This window comes from Lichenostomus cassidix, chromosome 2 (genome assembly GCF_008360975.1).
Source record: "Lichenostomus cassidix isolate B80296 chromosome 2, HeHo_3.0, whole genome shotgun sequence".
Classification (NCBI taxonomy): domain Eukaryota; kingdom Metazoa; phylum Chordata; class Aves; order Passeriformes; family Meliphagidae; genus Lichenostomus; species Lichenostomus cassidix.
In genome coordinates this window covers 99,825,849-99,838,124 of record NC_139482.1, presented here as the reverse complement: position 1 = coordinate 99,838,124, position 12,276 = coordinate 99,825,849, and the positions used below count along the sequence as shown (strand labels likewise).

At 38.2% G+C, this 12,276-nt stretch overlaps 1 protein-coding gene and 1 long non-coding RNA gene across 3 annotated transcripts in view; one reads left to right on the top strand and one right to left on the bottom strand.

Moving 5' to 3' along the window:
* The window catches only part of PIEZO2 (piezo type mechanosensitive ion channel component 2), a 285,437-nt gene that overhangs the window by 163,542 nt on the left and 109,619 nt on the right, over nt 1-12,276 (bottom strand). The gene's annotated exons all lie outside the window — the stretch shown is intronic.
* Nucleotides 5,517-7,486, top strand: LOC146441846 (uncharacterized). The gene is made up of 3 exons (XR_014850061.1): nt 5,517-5,668; nt 6,313-6,457; nt 6,827-7,486. It is a non-coding gene; the product is annotated as an uncharacterized LOC146441846 (long non-coding RNA).

Sequence of the window (12,276 nt, the reverse complement as noted above, 5' to 3'; positions counted from 1 at the left end):
CAAGAAGTGTTAATGTTGGGGGGCTTCCTGCTGATCTCAGGCAGCAGGAACCAGGAATTCTAGGTAGAAATACAAGCAAAGGGAGAAAAGTAACGTATCCCATTACTGCAACAAGCCAAAGGATGAGGGAGGGTCTACACAGGATACATTTGGCACTGCAAGAGGAAATGCACTTCAGAAGAAACCCAAATGCAGCATGTGAAGATAAGTGAACACAGATGCAGCTAATGAATGTCACCTCCATGGAGGTTGCCCTGTGTTTGGCCAACAAATAAAGCAAGTGGCCAGCTTAGAAAATTACATGAAATTATAAGTAGCGATAATGGTACAATATTACACAAAAGGAAATGATTTTACAGACAGAGAAGGAAATGGATCCTGATATACTCTGTATACTCTTACATCTGTCACTGCACTGCCTACAGTGAATGAACACGGATGTGGAAAACACTCCCCTGTCAAGGTTTGTACTCAATAAAAGCTAAATGAGCTGAGAAAGGCCAATCAGCTGCCTTTACTGAGGAACTGGAAAATGACCCTGGTGAAAAAGGAAGCTCCTGCTTAGGAACGAGCAGAATGTACATCAGAAGCATATTAGATGCACAGCTGAGAACATCTGCAGATAGATGCATATTTCAGATAAAATTCTATAATGTTTATTCAAGCCATTAAATTTTTACATTATTGGTGCCTTGCTACTTGATTTTTTTATGTATCATTGTAAGTCTTTTGGAGTCTTACTTCCTAGTAGACTTGTGCACAGGTGAAATACTTATACTTTCTACTAGAAAACAACCACTGAGCAAGAAAGAGAATGAGGACATAGTAAATGGAAGAGGAGGTCTCCAAGAAGGCCCCTGAGATAGCTCTATGAAATCTGCTCCTGCAGGGGCCAACAGAAGCATTAGGATAAGAAAACAGGTTAGAAAGTATATCACTGGCACATTAACCTTGTTTTAGTAAGAAATAAACACTCACATGCAGAAAAGTGTCCTACCAAGGGCTGGCAGGTAAGATATGCTCAAGGCTAGGTTGTTGGTAGACCAAAATATGAAAAAGCTGTCTATGCAAGGAAACTTGAAAACCATTTTTTGTACCCCAGCAACTGCTCAATCTCTGGTGCACCAAGGAGCTTTAACTCTGCATGGTCAAAGCACATCAACCTTGAATTGAATGTGTTCTTCCAGCACTTGGACATATCTGCATAGCCATGATGATATTTGCTGACAAAATTCAGTCTAAATTATTATGAGTTGGGGTAATTACATAAGACCAGAGATCACACCTGATCCTAGTTCTTATTTATGTCATTTGCATAAGAGGATATTAGACTTTTGCATTTGAACACATTTTCAGTTGTCATTCTAACTGCTAAAAGAAACCTTCCAATAATTATTTCAGTAAATTATTTGATGAGAGATTTTGATCTCATCTTCATATTTCCACAGAGGTTACAGTGTTTTAGAACTTCCATACAGGAACTGTAGATATCAATAAAGGCCTGATAGCAAGGAAGTTGAATTGTTGCAAACTCCAAGAACAAGAATTATAAATGGTATATCTTGACTGTCAATGTTTTAACAGAAAAGTGACATTATATTACCAAGACAGAGCAACAGCAGAGACAGACCAGTCACAGGGGTCTCCCAAAATAGCAAAGGGTAGATGGAGCCACACAAATGCTTCTAACATAAGGTACTTTCAGTGTGTTTTTTTTAATACTGAAGTTTAAAATATTGAAGTTTAAAACTTTCAATACTGAAGTTTAAAATGGAGGCATCACGCGAGATACTATCACACCAATTGAAACAAATTTCCAGGTGAAATACATGTGAATATATGAAAACATATGAAATATATGTGAATATATGTAAACATGTGTGAATTCTGTTCATTTCAAAGCCATGGTTATTTGACTCTACACAAAGAAGCACAAGGTTCCCAGTTAAAGAGATCTTTCAAAGCCTAGCCTAACACTGGGATATATCCAGAAAGATTATGACCTAACTATCAACATCCTGGACTAAGAATTTTAAACCAAAAAAAAAAAGCTACTCGCATTGTTATTTATGCTGAGATACTACCTAACTTTTTTTCCATTTCTGAGTTCCAAAATATACTAATCTTCTTCATATGAATACATTATATATTTCATTTTAACAGCTTTCATATACAACCTCCAACTGAGGAAGGAATAATGAGCAAACACATGTTAGGATAAAGTATCTAAAGAGCAGAGTGCTCCTGATGGGTTTGATTTACATCTGAATGGATTTAGCATCAGCCTTTGGAAATTGCAGAGTCTACATTCCCCCCTCCAAACTCAAATTTTTCAGCTCATAAACCTTTTTGAGATTTATAACAGCTTGCTGAGCAGTGTCTTCTGCATCCCATATGCTAGGGGGATGGGTTTTACTAATATTAATAGAAAATTACAGAGCCAAATTTTGTGATCATTGACCCAAATGTAGAGGAGACTACCTCAAAATCAAATACAGCCAAAAAAAGGTACAACTCCAAGGTGAAAGTAGCTATTTGTACCACAAACAGTAACATAAACAAAAAAAACCCTCTATAAACATGAGATCACTTTGGCAGTGGTCCTAACTTAGAAAAGAGAACACGACAGTGAAAGTTTTAGAGATGAATGCAGTCACTGTGTGACATGTAGAAGACAGAGAGGGAAGGGAAGCAAAGCAAGTGAGAAATATTTATCCCATTTCCCATAGTCTGGTAGGTTTTAATTTTATCTTAAATATCAAGATCCTATTGACATATCTTAGGAGACCTAGCATAATGTCATGCAGACCTCATATTTACCCTTTATTCTCAGAACTCCATCCTATACCTTTTCCCAAGCAAGAACAGGAAGCAAGGTTTTGTGATTGCTTTTGCTAGATGCTCCTTGCACAACACAAGCAGACACTCAGCTGAGCCTTGCGTCCCTCTCCCCAGAACAGGTTAACAATGCCCCTTCTACCTGCTCATGTAAAAGAGAGCTGCTGTTACACACATAAATGATTAAGAAAGGAAAAAAAAGGAAAAATTTAATGTATTTAGGAAATGGGGAGTTACCAACAGTAGGCAGTTCTCTCTCACTAACCCAGCACTAATGCTACCTCATTGCTGTTGTAGCACCAACAATGATATATGCAGCATCACTTTTATGACTTCCAGAACATGTCAATCAGTGCTAATGAAATGTTTATTTAAAATTAAGTATTCTTTACATGAATTAATACCCTTGTAAAGTGTAAATATTTAATGGTATTTACATTAACTGTATTACTGTACAACAAAATCTAACTCTTGCAAAAAGGAATAAAATAAGTCAATTTTACGTTGTTGGCACTCGGTATTTCCAAAATAAAAAAACTGATATTTCAACCAAGTTTTGAGAAGCCTCTGAAATCAAGAGCTGCCACTACCTAAAAAATAAAATCTTCTGCTTTTCTCTGAGAAAATTACATAGCAAAACACAGAAGCTGATTTTTGCTTCTGACTAAATACATCAGCCAGCAATAAAATACAATATTTATTGTCAACTCCTGCAGCTGCTGTTATGGAACCTTTCACTCTTTACTATAGGTAAAGAAAAATAAAACTGTGACAGGAACACAACTGTGAACTATGAAGGGAAATGTGATATCATTTTCTTATTGTTTTCCAGAATGACATAGGATAGATATGGAAACCTATCTTTGACTTTTTCCAGATGTTCATGGAACCGTATCTGCATTCCAGGTTTGTTTTATGTGGATATGCATTCTGTGAACTTTCTTGCTCAGGCTTTTCCTTTTTATCATATATGAGAGAATTCTGACAATGTTTCAGTGAGGATATGAAAAGTCATAAAAACAATTTCAAAAATCATGTTTCATAGGTGTTGTGTAATCTAACTTGTGGAAAGGCTGTTGGGAGAACAAGATTGTAATGAACATGTGGTCTTTCACTCTCAAGGCAATGCATTTGCATGAGCTGAAATTTATTTTGGTTAGAAGCCTTCATAAAATTATGATATGATGAGAGCACCATAGCAGAAGAGGGGTCCAGTCCTGCATGGCTGTAGAACTGCTACCCTGGGCAGAACCATGGCTCACATATACTTACTTGCCAGCAAGACAAACCTGATCTCTCCCAATGCCTAAAAGTCTTCATTTAAAAGCTGCATAAAATTATTATTCTTAATGACACTTAGAAGTAGTACTGGAAATTGAAGGTTTTATTTAATTCAGGGCTATGGCTAAAAAATTATATGTTGAGTTCCTACCCCAAATGTTGTCCAGGCAACACCATCTATGTCTTTCTGCTGACCTTCTAAGACCCCCTGGCTCTTTTTTTTTTTTTTTTTTTCCTTTGTTAGATCTCAAAGTATTATGTCACCCGTAATCTTGCCTGGTCTGTGCATATTTTGAAGCCCCCAACTTGGAGTTAGAGAAGTTGAGCTTCTATGCTATTGACCACTAGAGCGCTCCTTGCTTCCTCATTGGTACTTACAGCTTTCTAAACTTTGGAAAATTTAACAGAATTTTGTAATTGAAAAAATGGTGCTGAAATGTCATCTTCCCCCACTTAGCAAGGCTGTCTAATTGGGTAATTCAATCAGCCTGACTACTGAAATTGCACAGGTTGCTGTGCAGTACTCAAACTTAATAATCACAAAAAAATCCTGCTGTAATGAATGAGGCCCCTCAAGATGAAAATGTGCATGTGTGTTTATATAAACAGAGAGAAACTGAGCACAATCTGATAGCAGTTTAAAAGGCATCTCTTGTCCCCTTCACACGGCACTGGTTGTTTGTGTTTCTGCCAATCTTGTACTTTATTCTTAGTCAAACATAAAACATCAGATAGCCAAGAAAAAGGATAACTATGTAAATATTCATTTCTGAAATAATGAGAACTAGGAGACCAATAAGTTTTACCAAGTTGGAATAGCTGCCAGCACAACAGCATCAGCTCCAATTATTTTTCATTCTTGCCATGTTTGTCTGGGATATCACAAATTCATGGAATCCATAAGGCTAGAAAAGACCTCTAAGGTTACCAAGTTCAACCATCAACCCAGCACTACCACCATATTCACCACTAAACCCTATCTCAAGTGTCATATACACAAGCTTTTTTTTTAACTCTTCCAGGGATGGCGCTTATAAGATTTTCACCAGTATGTCTTTGCAATTCCCCAAGTTCCACACTGCAGCTGTATTTAATTACCCCTAGACCACCACACATTCCAGGTGTATGTAAGATTTTTTGGGATTAAAATCTAGTTTGGCTCCTAAAGTAAGGACTGTATTTTCAAAACCTACAGTAATTTGCTAGACTCTACAATGGAGCCTATTCTGGGTGTAATTCAAGGCTTTCAACATGTCTACAGTGAAGGCAAGAATGCGAGTTCTCTCATGAAATATTACATTATTTGCAGACAAACTTGTGGGGTCTAGAAAACACAGGAATTTCCTGGAACCTGCTATGCAGCCAACTGTGGCATCACCAGCAAACCACATGGACACAATCCCATGACGAGGTCAAACTCTGCTGGCTCTAAAGGATGAGTTAAAAATCATCCTTTTGCATTTCAACTTTCTAAATTTGTGTGCCAAAAAGAATGTGTGCCACCATGAAAAACAGCTTGCTATAAATTTGTTGACCATAGTGACTGTAGGTAAGGTGATGGATGAACAAAAGAGCATAAAATGCTAGCAGTTCTTATCACTGTGTCCTTTGTGTTGGAGGGTGGCTATCTTCTTTTAAAATGTAGGCCTATATACTTGAATATTCAAGTATATTCAATTATACAGGTATTAATTACTTATTATTGTACTCTGAACTACATTACCCCTGATTTCCTTCAAAAACTACTTCTATTCACTGTTCTACACCCCAAAAATCTTGGTAAAGCTTTTGACAGCCACTGGCTGCTGTGCATGCTTTTCACTGTTTCACACTAGTTCAGTGTGAAAACTGTGTTAAACTTGTTTTTAGTTTTAAAATCTGCATTTGATGATATCTGATGACAGCTTAAAAACAAATTAATTCTCTTAATCACTTTGTATGATACTGTGTTCTTGTCTCGCTATGTCTAGACACATAAAAACAGGATTACAGTTTTTTCATGAAATATTTTTCATTCACAACACCTTTCACTGATGCCATTGAAAATCTTTCTGGGTTTAGTCTGGTTGAAGACTATAACATCTCTGAAATTCAGTTTCTTGATTGCTTTAAACAAATTCCCAAAGAAATGTAGTATGATAAAATTCAGCAGTAAACATAGTGTATATGTATCCATATATGTCTATGTTTCAGACCTAGATATCAGGAAAACTGCAAGAGTTGAAATGAAACAAAAGCAGGATGTTTATGACTTTGGAAATCAAGTCTACCCTTCAAAACTCAGAGTTCTCCTTCTTCCAAAGATCCAAAGATTCCAAAGGATACTTTTTCACCCTTTGTGAGTGTTATGGGATTGCTCTTAATTATTTTTCTCTGTGTTAAGAGTAAGCAAGACAGATGTACTGCACATGGTTGATACAAAAGGTGTAAAGTACAGCATTTTCTGGCATCCTGTGTGGTTACTGATTTAGACTCGTATATCTGGCAGAACTTGGAGGGAATTTTAAGACAGATTTTCCATTTGGAAGTAAACTCAAAGCATGCAAGTTCAGATTGTATTTGACCCAGGTTTAGGACTATGTTCTAACACACTGATGCAGGAGAGCCCACCAAAGCATTTCAAGTCCAACCCCATGAAGAAAACATGTTTTTCCTGATGGCTCCAAGCCCTATTTATGTGAGCAACGCCTTTTGCTTTGTTTTACAGAGTGATTTGTTTTACGTCACAGATTCCATGAAGGGCTCAGTAAACTCAGCCCTTTCAATTCCAGGTTAACCTTGACCCAAGACCTCATTTTTGTCCAGAGCAGCCTCCAGCCTACACTGCCCAGGGAAGCCCACCCACTGGGATGCTGCACTGCCAGGGATGGCCTGTCAGAGCTCCCACCCCCAGACACAACACCTCACCTGTCCTTGCAGCTGAGAAGCCCAACCAGTGGTCCAGCCGTGGCAGAGTAGCTGCAGTGAGCATCTGTCATCATCTCATCAAATCTGCTGTTTGCTTCCCAGCTGAGACAGAGGTCAGGCTGCTGATGTAAATCAGCAAGAGGTGCAGATGCACTGAGCCCAAGGGCTCTGACCCAGGGACAAACCTCTCTCAAATTTGCAATGTGGGTACAAGCACAGGCAAAAGCATCACACTAACGAATCAGATTTTCTAAATATGTTCAACGTGATTACGTGATGAAGAGCAATCCATAATGATGTAAACAGCCAAACAGAAGAGACAGGTCCTCAGAAATAAAGTGAAATATTTATTCTCAATGGAAAGTATTTGTCTAAACATTGTCCAACACACAAATATATGGTTTCCTACTCCTGAATAGTAATTCTACAGTAAGACTCCCCAGTAAAACATTTACGTTACAGTGATTTGAATTATCAACAAGGGAACATTTCAACATGCTGCTCTACACCAGCCCAGAGGTGATGGTTGCTAAAGCACTGTAGTTCTGTCCTTACATACCCCATTCTGCTACAGCAAAACACTGTCAATGAGCCACGATAACCTGAGGTCATAGTTAAAGGGTTTGACCTGTAGACAAGATTTTTCACTACAACCATGTGAGCAGCCTGTTTCTGATTTTGCTGGTTTTCAAAAACTTTTCACAATATGGAAAACAGGTTTTGCAGTAGCTTGGGACTTAATAGCAGTTGGCAATATACACTGTCTGATAAGCTTTTCATACAAAGGTTAAACGTATAACCAGGGGACAAGCAAGCAAGCAGCTACTTAAAAAAAGTGTAGAAGGTTACTCTGCACATTTGTTTCTTAATTTACTAACAGCACTAACTCCGAGTATAAATCAACAAACAGTTACTCTCTTCTGCTTTTATTTCCTTCACACATACATTCTGCTCTCGTCTCATCTATTCAGGTTTTATTAAGTGCCTTCTTCACAGCTGGCCTTGATTTCTTCCTTGTGTTTGCTACTTCTGCTTCTTCCTTTAAGAGGACAGAGGGATACAGAAAACAGCTGCTCTATTTCTCCTACAAACAGCCCTAAAACAAGCTGACAGAGATGGCCATACTTCTTTTCTACTACCCTGCAGTCAGGTGTGCTCATCTTAGATATAACTGAGACACTAGAAAGAGCATTGCCCCAGTTTGCATTGTAGCATCAGCAGCTATGCTGGGTGCTTCCTTGGGTGCACCTTGGGAATACCTTCCAAAGTCCACCAGCTTCAGGAAGAAGCTGTACTGCCCCATGGGCCACGCAGCAGTTCCCCAGGTCTTCTCTCCTATGCAATTCTGACTGTGAAAAGCAGTGACTGTGAGAGGTGGTGAGAAGGATCATCTCCTACATCAGGTTCTCTTGAATGGTGGAACACAAGCATGTGCCAACACCATTCTAGCAGAATCACATACATCACAAAGGAGCTATGTATCATGCCTCGAAGTGACTCTCTAGAAACATTGCTCAGTTTTCACATGGCAGCTTGAGACTCTAGAAATAAAAGACTCCACAAGTACAATGAACACCAACTTTCCAAACTGCTAAGCAGTAACACCCGGCAGGAAATTAAGCAGGACTTATCATACTTGCCTAAGAAGCAATTACAGAAGCTTCTGTTTCCCCAGACATAAATTTCCTGGCTACATAAAGCTGCACGGAAAGTGTTGAAGAAATGTTGACATCCAATGTGCACTGAATTAAAGTGAAATTAACTTTCATGCGTAGAATAAGCTATTGTTGCAAGTTTTTGTTGAGACAAAAAAGGCATGCCAACACCTTTGACTAATTAAAAGTTTGTCATAGGATGTGTTCCACATGTTAAACATTCTTGACTCTTGGAAACGAAGTGACAGTCAGAAATAGCCATTGGTAACACTGTACAACCACACACCCTTCTAGAACCTGACATAATAACCAGATTTGTGCCACCACAACTAGATATCACTGCAGTTTTTACAGCTAAGCCTTTTTAGTCCCAAGCTCTTCATGCCTCCATAGAGGAGTTCCTTCTTATATACTTCTTGACTCAGACACTGCATATCACCTTTGCAAGAAACAGTACATGATGAAACCAGAGAGGAACTATTATTTCCTTAAAGTCATGTTTCCTGTCATTTCTTGGGTTTTCAGAGGTACCTGCCATGTGAAATACTGTAACAGAAGCTTCAGCTCTACTTCAATCTGTGTATGCAGCACTTGTACTAATCTCTGCAGAAATTCTAAGATTTTCTGTCTCCCAGTGGAGATCTGGACAAATGGCCACTCACTGCTTTTAAGATCGTTATTCTGCAGGCACAGTGGCTGATAAGAGGGAAGTTCTGAAGAAATTCTATTCTCCTTATTCTGTAAACTGTGGTGTCTCCATAAGCCCCCAGCCACCCAGCCAACTTCTGCTGCAGGTTGTGGAGTACCAACAACAGAAGAGGAAAAGCTTCTTCCTAGAGGAGTTTACAAGCTAAGACAAAGCAGGGGTTTTTTTTCAATCCACATGGCGCTGGGCAGATGTAGCTATCAGCAAGAGACAGTCTTACTGCTTTGGACAAGAAGGACAATATCCATATATTGATTTTTAATAAAGACATTTTCAGAGTTAGTTTTTGTCTTTATAAAATTCTATTAAGCTTCATTCTGGAAGGATCTTCAGCTTCTCATGTGCTCAAGCTTTAGCATCCTGCTGGTAATATAATCACTGAAGCTTCACATGGTTTGGTGAGGACATACCAAAAATCCAAACCACAAGAAGTAATTGACTCTCCTAGTTTCGCTGGGATAGAGTTAATTTTCTTCCTAGTAGTTGGTACAGTGCTGTGGTTTGGGTTTATTGTGAGAATAATGTTGATAACACACTGATGTTTTGGTAGTTGCTAAGTAGTGCTTACCCTAAATCAAGGACCTTTCAGTGTCTCATGCTCTGCCAGTGAGGAGTTCCACAAGAAGCTGGGAGGGAGCATGGCCAGGACAGCTGACCTGAACTGACCAAAGGGATATTCCACACCCCAGATTGTCATGCCCAGCATATAAACTGGGGAGTTGGCTGGAAGGGACTGCTTGCTTCTCAGGGGCAGGCTGAGCATTGGTCAGAAGGCAATAAGCAGTTCTAGTTTGTCTGTGTCACTTGTGTGTCTTAAGTTTTATTTTTCACTCTTTTTTTTCAGTAAAATTAGTAGAAGCAGCAGCAGTAGTAGTAGTTAACTTCCTTTAAATTATTAAACTGTTCTTACCTCAACCCATGAGCTTTGAGATTTTCTTACTTTTTTTCCCTGATGCTTCTCCCCATACCACTGGAAGGGGGAGCAAGCAGCTGCATGGTATTTAGTTGCCATCTGGGGTTAAATCACAACACTGTTATCTCATAGGAACTGAAAAAATAGTCTTTCCAGGTAACTGTCTGTCTATACTGATTTAACAATTTATAACAACTGTTGTTAAGGACTTCAAATACATGTAGGCATCTAAATTCCATCAAAAATAGACTTTTATGTTATGTAATTTAGTATATGGAATTCAGTATTGTCAGTCTTGCTGGACAGCATGCAGAATCTGTATAATCTCTTCTATTAAAATAGTGGTGTAAAATTTGTTTTTCCCACTGAGGCACCAATCACCACTTGTCTAGCTAAAGTTGGAACTTGTCTCTCTAAAGGTCTACCTTAAATTTGTACTTTATTTGCTGTGATGGACCTCACAGGCTTAGACAACATTGAGTTTAAAATATATATCCTCACAATGAAAGGTTACTCTGATTCTTCTGCAGTGCTACAGCTGGTTGTTTCATCCTATAAGAAATCTGGTATACTGGATATTCCACAGTTGTTCTTGAAATACGAATTCATTTCTGAACCTTCTTGTCTGGCTGCTTGTACAGAAACCACACAACTACAATCTGGTGACTTCTGTGATAAAGAACAAACTGTCTCTTAGATGTTTAAAGGCATTATGTTTTGCTCAGATTTTAGCCAAGATTATAACCTTTGAGCTGACACACAAAAATATGATTAAACTGTAGATGTTCTGCAAGACAATGCCCACTTTTAAAGGAAAAACATTGAAATATAGATTTCACTGTGCAAAAAAAGAGAGTATGATACACGCACAATTGAGGTGACTGAAGATCTTGATAATTTGCAGCTAAACCAATTGTCTGTAAAGCACCTTGAGCACTTGCCTGGTCGAGATATGGATATGTTTTCTAGGGAAGAATGAGCTGTTTTGCCTGGGATGCAAGTGTTTGAGCACTCCTTAATGAAGGTTACTGTCAGCTTTCTTTTGGTAAGCAAAATCACTGGAGAGGACATAGTGACTTCTTCAGTATTGAAATACTTACTTTGCTATGACTTCTGCTCAGAAGCTTCTTAAAAGAAACTTAATTGTTTTCTTAATGCCATTTAGATTAATTTCATTTCACATGAAGCACTATTTTTGAAATTAAAATAATCAAAATTATCAAGACAATTAATGGTCAGGAAAGTATCAGATTTTTTTTTTGTAAAATAGTATTTCAAATTTCCAATATTTTCAAAATATGTATTTTCAAGGCAGTCTCCCATGAAATGGTGTGTCAAAACAGCTGACAAGAGCCCATGAGACTCACTCAGACTCCAGGTAGGATTTGGGCCATTGTATTTGAAACACTGGCATGTATATGTCACCTACCTGTGAAACAGAAATATGAAACTATGTATGAAATCTTTTAAACCTCTTTACCTTTATAAATAAAACAGCATCCTTATTTCCAGTGAGTTAATAAATCCAACAATAAACAACGACCTTTACTAAAGCAGTACTTTACCAAATCAGCACATCCTTAAGAGCATACTCAGGATGATATAAAAGACATGAAATCTGACCAGGTACATAGGAAAGAGTATTTATTCATTCCTATGAAAGGTCAGGTTCAGCTCTGAGTCCAAGCTTTCAATAAATGGTGAAACATAATTTATTTGTACTGGGTATTGCTGCTTCCTAATATAACCAAATGCCTCAGGGACATGCTGGTAGTAATGCAAACACAGGATGGTCTTTTAAGCCAAGAAATCATTTCAAAATTTATCTAAAGCGGAAAGTTATTATGATTCCACAATGGTGGCATGCATTTGTTTGACATTCACCATGGCATACTGGGGACAGAGAATTATCTGAATTTAGTTCCCATGATCTAACAGAGAAGCTATCTAGGCAGCTTGGTGCTTTAAATCTATTC